This window comes from Anomalospiza imberbis, unplaced genomic scaffold (assembly GCF_031753505.1).
Source record: "Anomalospiza imberbis isolate Cuckoo-Finch-1a 21T00152 unplaced genomic scaffold, ASM3175350v1 scaffold_84, whole genome shotgun sequence".
Classification (NCBI taxonomy): domain Eukaryota; kingdom Metazoa; phylum Chordata; class Aves; order Passeriformes; family Viduidae; genus Anomalospiza; species Anomalospiza imberbis.
In genome coordinates this window covers 241,098-247,999 of record NW_027100458.1, presented here as the reverse complement: position 1 = coordinate 247,999, position 6,902 = coordinate 241,098, and positions in this window count along the sequence as shown.

Genomic DNA, 6,902 nt, shown 5'->3' with positions numbered 1-6,902 from the left:
TGTGCCTGTTCTGATGGCCTGGATCCATCTTACTGACTGACCCCAGCATTCTTTTTTTAAAGACATTGGGTTTTGTTTCCAATATTAAGATTTATTTTTTTAAATTGGTGTTGAAGCAATAGGAGGATGAGAGATGGATTGTGCACGACTGTGTCTTGAGAACAAAAACATTGCAGTTTGAAACTTGGACCTAAAGTAATTAAAATGAAACTTAGAAATCCCAGTGCATTGTGTGACAGCAGCTTTTCCTATAGGATGTGCAGCATCACAAAGACTTCATCAGTGGGGTTGGGAGTGCTTGGAGCTTTGTCCTGTGCCACTCTGGGATGCCATGAACCAGGACTTCACCTGCCACCAGCCCAGGTCACCCTCTGCCACCGCAGCTCCTTGGACCTTGTGTCCCCAAAGCAGACACAAAGTGTTTCTGCTGCTCCCCCTTTGCACAAACCCACAGAGAGCTGGGATTTTTCCAAGTCTCGTCTCTCCATTGGGCCATATTCCCAAAGAACCAGCAGCACATCCTGATGAATACGGCAAGTTACGTGGATGGTTGTCAGCTCCACTTCCTGCCTAGAAATCCTGAAACTGCTTCTAAATGCTGCTGCTTCAGCTCCTGGACACCTTCTCACACAGAGCTGGGAAAAAAAATCCCCTGGCCACCAGCTAAAAGGTGAGTTATGCCAAAGTTAGAGTACTGTGGGAAATCTCTGTCCCTCCCTGTCCTTTTAATGTATCTGTACATGGGGGTGTGCCTGGATGTGTCTTGTGCACAAAGGAAGGAGCGTGCAAGCAACGGGACTGACACTTTCAGTGTCCATGCTATTCCATACCCATGGGTACAGAGACATTATGGAAACCCTGGCACAGACAGGGCCTTCTGTCCATGGGTAGAGACATCCTAGAGCCCCTGGCACACACAGAGCCTTCTGTCCCTGGATACAGAGACATCCAAGAGCCCCTGGCACACACAGAGCCTTCTGTCCATGGGTACAGAGACATCCAAGAGCCCCTGGCACACACAGAGCCTTCTGTCCATGGGTACAGAGACATCCAAGAGCCCCTGGCACACACAGAGCCTTCTGTCCATGGGTACAGAGACATCCAAGAGCCCCTGGCACACACAGGCCTGGCACACACAAGCCTGGCAACACAGCTTGCTTTCCCCACAGGCTGCAGGAGATGAGAACACAACATTTGCCAACACTGACTGAAAGCCACAGCTCCGGGTGCTCCCCGTGAACCCCAGCTCTGGGACCACTGTCTGCCCCATGCTTCAGGGGCTGCAGTGGGAGCCCGGCTGGGCTCTGCCCTGGGGCCATCCTGCAGGGACAGCTGCAAACAGGGAGCATTCCCTTGCCACAAAGAGCCAAGCCATGGCTGCAGGGCAGCTGCTCCAGCCCGGAGTGCACTGCTGAGTGCTGTGCTCTGGGGCTGGGGCTCCCCGCACAGGGGACTGGACTGGTGTGCCACAGGAGACAGAGAAGCTGCAGCTTCAGCATAACTGAGGTGGGTGCATGGGCTGGGAAGAGTGGGAGGCTCAAGGGGATTCACAGAGCTCATCCTGCTGCAAGGACGAGGAAAAGGGAGTGGGAACTCAGCAGTGAGGAGAGCTGAGGGCAGAAGAGGAGCTCTGAATGACACTAAAATCCCACTGGACCTCTGAGACATTGCTGCTCCTCAGCCAGTGACAGGGTGAGTCCCTAAGCCTGGGGCTCGGCCTTCCTCATGGTGAGGGGCACCAAGGAAGGCAACAGTGTGATGGAGACTGCCATGGGCTGGGAACTCACTGGGGGACAAGAGGGAGCAGTTGGGAAGTAAAAGGCAGGTGGGGGAGAGAACAGTTCAGAGAAGGGCTGAGCTACAGCTTGAGCAAGCTGCAAAATGTCATTTGGGGCCATCCCAGATTGATTTCATTTCAGAAGTTATTGAAAAAGTTTAATTTTTGGGTGGTGTCATGTTTGCCCTTGGAGGTGTACACTCTGCAAACTTGAGCTGTGTTGCTGAAATGCTCAAGCAGGTCTGTGCTGCAGGTCACCCCATTTCTTCTTTGGCTGATTGCAGCCCGGTGCTGAGCTCCAGCAGAGCCCTGGCAGAGCCCAGAGCAGCCTCAGCACCCGCAGAGCCTGGCTGCAAGGAGAGAAACCAGAAAGTGCCCGTCAGCTGAAGGCTCCTGTCCCCTTGTCCCAGCCGCCCGCAGTGCCCAGGCCATGCTGGCCGTGCCCAGAGCTGTGCCCAGAACTGCCCATCCCTGCTGCCTTTGGGAGCAGAGCAGGAGGGCAGGACATGTGCCCAGCCTGCAGCCGGCCACGGCACATCCAGCCCTCAGCAGCTGCCTAGAGCAGGATGCTCCTGTGCTCGCTGCCATCTCCCCAAAGCTCTGATCCCACCATGCCAAGCAGACAGGACCCACCTCACACGATCCTCCGCTGGAAGAAAAGCTGGTCCCAAACGATGTCCTCATCCTTCTCCCAGGCACGGCCAATCCACGCCACAGCTGCTCCCAAGCATTTCCCCATCCAAACTGGACCCCACCTGGAACGCTTCCTCTAGAAAAACACACAACAAATTATTGAAAATAGATTACAGACAAAAAGGGGAACAAGAAAAAAGGTCAAAAATCTTATCTCTGTCAGGGGCTTAAGGAAGGCCCAACCCCTGCATGCCCGGGAAAAACCCACCCACAGGTGAGGGAAGCCCAGGCTGTCTCCCTTCCCCCCTGCACTGCCCTCCAAAATAACGGTGATCCCAAAGCAAACAGGGGCAGTGGAGCAGCCCAAGCCCTTCCTTGCCTGCAAAGCAAAGCAGCCCCTGCACAGGTTCTGGAGTCCCACCTCTGCTCCCACCATGGGGGTTTCTTTGTGTCGGGCTGGCTGCCCCAGCCCCAGCCCGGGGCACGGTGGGTGCTGGGGCTGTTGGCAGGGCCAGGAGCCCACTCCCATTTCATCAGCACCCCAGCCCATCCCCCCAGCCCTGCCAAAAGCAGCCTGGCAGCCGACTGAAGGATCAGCTGCATCTGCCCCAGCAATGGGGGAACCTTTGGTTCCCGGCCAGGCTGTGCAATGCCCAAATCTGGGAGCATCCCCCTGCGTGTGGACTCACCTGCAAATTCCCTGTGGAGCCTGGCTTTGGAGAAGGCGCCAGAATCAAAGTCCATCATCTTCAGCTGCCGGTGACCAGGTGGAGGAAGAGGTTGTCATCCTTGATGTCGTCCTCACTGTCCCCAGCAGCAGCAGCCCCACCTGGTACAGCTTCTCCAGGGCCGCCTCCTCCTTCCCTGGGGTGAGCCCAGGCTGTCTGGGTTCTGCCCAGGGCCCCAGCTGTCAGGGAACCAGGACAAGCAAAACCAGCTCGGATGGTGGCCAGCAGTGCTGGGCAGAGCAGCTCAGCTCCAGCACAAGGGCTGCGTGTTCCCATCTGATGACCCCTGGGCAGTGACACAGGCAGGACAAAACCAGTCTGGTTGGCTTTGCCACTGATTGCCAGGACATGTGTGGAGCTGTTACCTGCCAGGCCCCTGGATCCAACTGTGCACGTTGATCTCTCCCATCTTCTAGGGCAGAAGACCACCCTGCACCCATGGATCATGGAAAAGCTCTTCTAAGGAGGGCCTGTCCAAGGGCTGCATGGACAAACACCTCTTAATGAGATCCTGGCACTCTGGGGAAACAAACCAGAAATCACCAGTCAGTTGGAGAAGTTGCCCCCCTGTTCCCATGCCCAGGCCATGCTGGGTTTGCCCAGAGCTGGGCCTAAACTTCCCCATGGATTCTGTGTTTGGAGGAGAGCAGGAGAGCAGGACATGTGCCACCTCCTCAGCAGCTGCCAGAGCAGGATGCTCATGAGCTGCTGCTGTCTCCCAGCACTGGTATTGCCCCCATGGCCAGAGATGAGGACCCACCTTGAGAGAGCCGTCGTGGGAACAAGATCCGCCCCCAGATGATCTCCTGGCCCCTCCTGAACGGGTGCTTCCCCATGACCAGGTGGTACAGCAGGAGGCCCAGGGACCAGATTGTTGCTGCCTCGCCGTGGTAGCGTTGGGGGTGGATCCACTCTGGTGGGCTGTAGGACAGGGTTCCTGTGGAACACAGACAGAGTTCATCAGGGGGACGCTGCTGCTCCCAGAGCCTGGCCCCAGCATCCCTGGGTGTGTGGGGGCCACCCCAGTGGCACACAGGGTGACCGCTGCCCTCTCGCCACCACCTGGGACTTGTGTACAGACTTGGGGCTGGAAAAGAAGCCACTGGTGTTGGAAGAGGGCAGCAGAAATCCTGGGAAGGCCCAACCATGACACACAAAAGCAAAACTCATCCAGTGGTGGAGAAAGCCCGCTCTACTCCCCGCCTGCACGGCCCCCCAAAAATGTTAACCAGTCAATGCAAACAATGGGAGCAGAGCAGTCCAAGCCCTTCTCGCCTGCACACCAAACCATCCAGGGCACAGGGTCAGACCCCCCTCTCTGCTACCCCCACTGGGGTTTTTGTCAGGCTGGCTGCCTCAGCTCCAGCCTTAGCCCAGGCCACAGTGGGTGCTGAAGGCTGTCGGCAGGGCTGGAGCTGGCCCCCCTCACATCCCCACCCAAATCAGCTTGGCTCCAGCATTAATCCCATCCCGGCTGCAATAGGGGGAGCCCTGGGGCTGCACCCCAGCTGGGCCATGAGATGCCCAGGAGCATCCCCCGGCAGAGCTCACCTGCAAACTGGGTGTAGGCTGTGTCTTGGAGGAAGGCGCCACAGCCAAAGTCAATCAGTTTCAGCTGCCCGGTGGCCAGGTCGAGCAGGATGTTCTCAGGCTTGATGTCCCTGTGCAGGACCCCGCAGCTGGTGCAGTGCCGCACGGCCTCCAGCACCTGGCGGAACAGCCCCCGCGCCTCCTCCTCCTCTGGCAGGAACCTCCGCTCCGCCAGGAAACCCGACAGCTCCTGGCACCGCTCCGGACGCTCCAGCACCAGCACGACGCTGTCAGGGAGCTCAAGCCACTCCAGGAGCTGAATGACACCAGTGCAGCCAGAGGACACCTTGTCCAGCAGCACGACCTCCAGGGGTGCGCTGGTGCCGTCGGGCTGCGGGAGGAGCGCGATGCCGTCAGTGGGGCTGAGGCCGTGCCAGGGCTGGGGAACCCCTCAGCCAGCCCGGGATGCTCTGCATGCCCCGCTCAGCCCATGCCCGCTCTCCCTGCAGGGCTCCCGGCGGCTCCCACCCTGCCGGGCCCCGGCTCCTCGCCACCCGGCACGGCCCGGCTTCTGCCGCTGGCCCCGCTCACTCACCAGCTCGCCCCAGTGCCGGACGCGGTTCCGTGGCACCCTTTTGATGGCCACCTGCAAGCAAGGGAGAGCAGTGGGTTGAGCGCATCACCCGCCCCGCCGGGCCCCATCCTCCTCCTCCTCCACCCCCTCCACCTCCTCCTCCTCCACCTTCCCCCTCCTCCTCCTGCTAATCCTCCTCCTCCTCCGCCCCCTTCTCCTGCGCCCACCGCCGGCCCCGCCGCTCACCGGGGCACCGTCCGAGAGCCGCGTGGCTGCGAAGACGCTGCCGAAGCCGCCGCTGCCCAGCAGCGAACCCAGCCGGTACCGCTCCTGCAGGGCCTCCTCCTGCGCCTTCCCTGCGGGCGGGACGGGGCTGTCAGCGCTCGGCCCGGGGCCAGGAGCGGCCCCCGAGCGCCCCCCGAGCGCCCCGGGCCGGCCCTCCCCAGGCGTTCTGTCCCTGGAACGGGACAGCGGCGGAGCTCGGGCCGGGGAAGCCGCAGCGGGGGCGGCGGGAGCGGCCGCGCCGCGTGTGTCCTCCGCGGGGCCCGGGAGGAGCCGGGGCCGGGGCCGGGACTGGAGCCCACGTCGGGGCCGGGGCCGGGCTCGGGCCAGGCGGAGCCAGAGGGCGGCGATGCCGCCCCAGCCCCAGGCACTGATGCCCGCCCAGCAGCGCCACCGCCAGCACGGCCAGAGCCGGGCGGAGACGAGACCCCGGCGGGACGGCCGGGGACGGGGACGGGGATGAGGACGGGGCAGCCCCGCCGGGGGCCGGGGGCGGGCTGGGGACATGGCCCGGCAGGGGGAGAGGGAGACTGGGAGAGGAGGGGACAACGGGAAAGGGAGAGCGGGAGAGGGTGCGGGACAGCAGGAGAGGGAGAGGAGATGCAAGAGGGACTCAATAGAGTATGTGCTTTAGCTGCCGCTGCCGCTGCCGCTGCTGCGACTGCCGCCGCTGCTGCTGCCGCTGCAACTGAAGCTCCGGGGCCGTTTGTCCCCGTGTCCGTTTTTCCGTTGCCCGCTCCCCCCGCGCCCAGCCCCCCGCTCCCCGGGGGCAGCCCCTGAGCCTGTCCAAACACGGGAACTTTGCCCTGTTCAGCCCAGACCCAGAGTCTGGACTCCTACACAGGGGAACAGGAATCCCCTCGGTCGCTGCCATGCATTGTCCCCGCTGAGGATCAAACCCTATCGGGGCACATTCCCTGAGTGCAGAATTTGTATCTGACCCAAGCACTGCATTTACATCTCCAGCAATGGTTAAAAAAAAAAAAAAAAAACCACAAAAAAACCCAAAAAAACAAACGGGGAAGGCAAACTGTGTGTAGCTCATGGTATTTTAGAGTGTCTAAAATTCGCCAAGTCATGGATCTTAGAGATGAGATCTATTTGGATTAAGGGGATGGAGCAGTAGTGCAAGATGGAAAAGAGGAGCATAAAAATAAACAGAGAAAAACATCTTCAGTTGTTTCTTTCCATTTTAATTTCATTTCTTAAAAGCTGTTTCAGTTTTCCCAGAATCTTCTCCACACTCCTGTTTGCTCTTTCCAAGAACCTTTCCTGGAGAACGAGGTGCAGCTTCTGTCACAAGATGTGCCACCAGCTGCAGCTTCTCTAGGCTTTCCACACCTTGTGTGCAGCTCAACTCTTGCAGCACAGCAGGAGA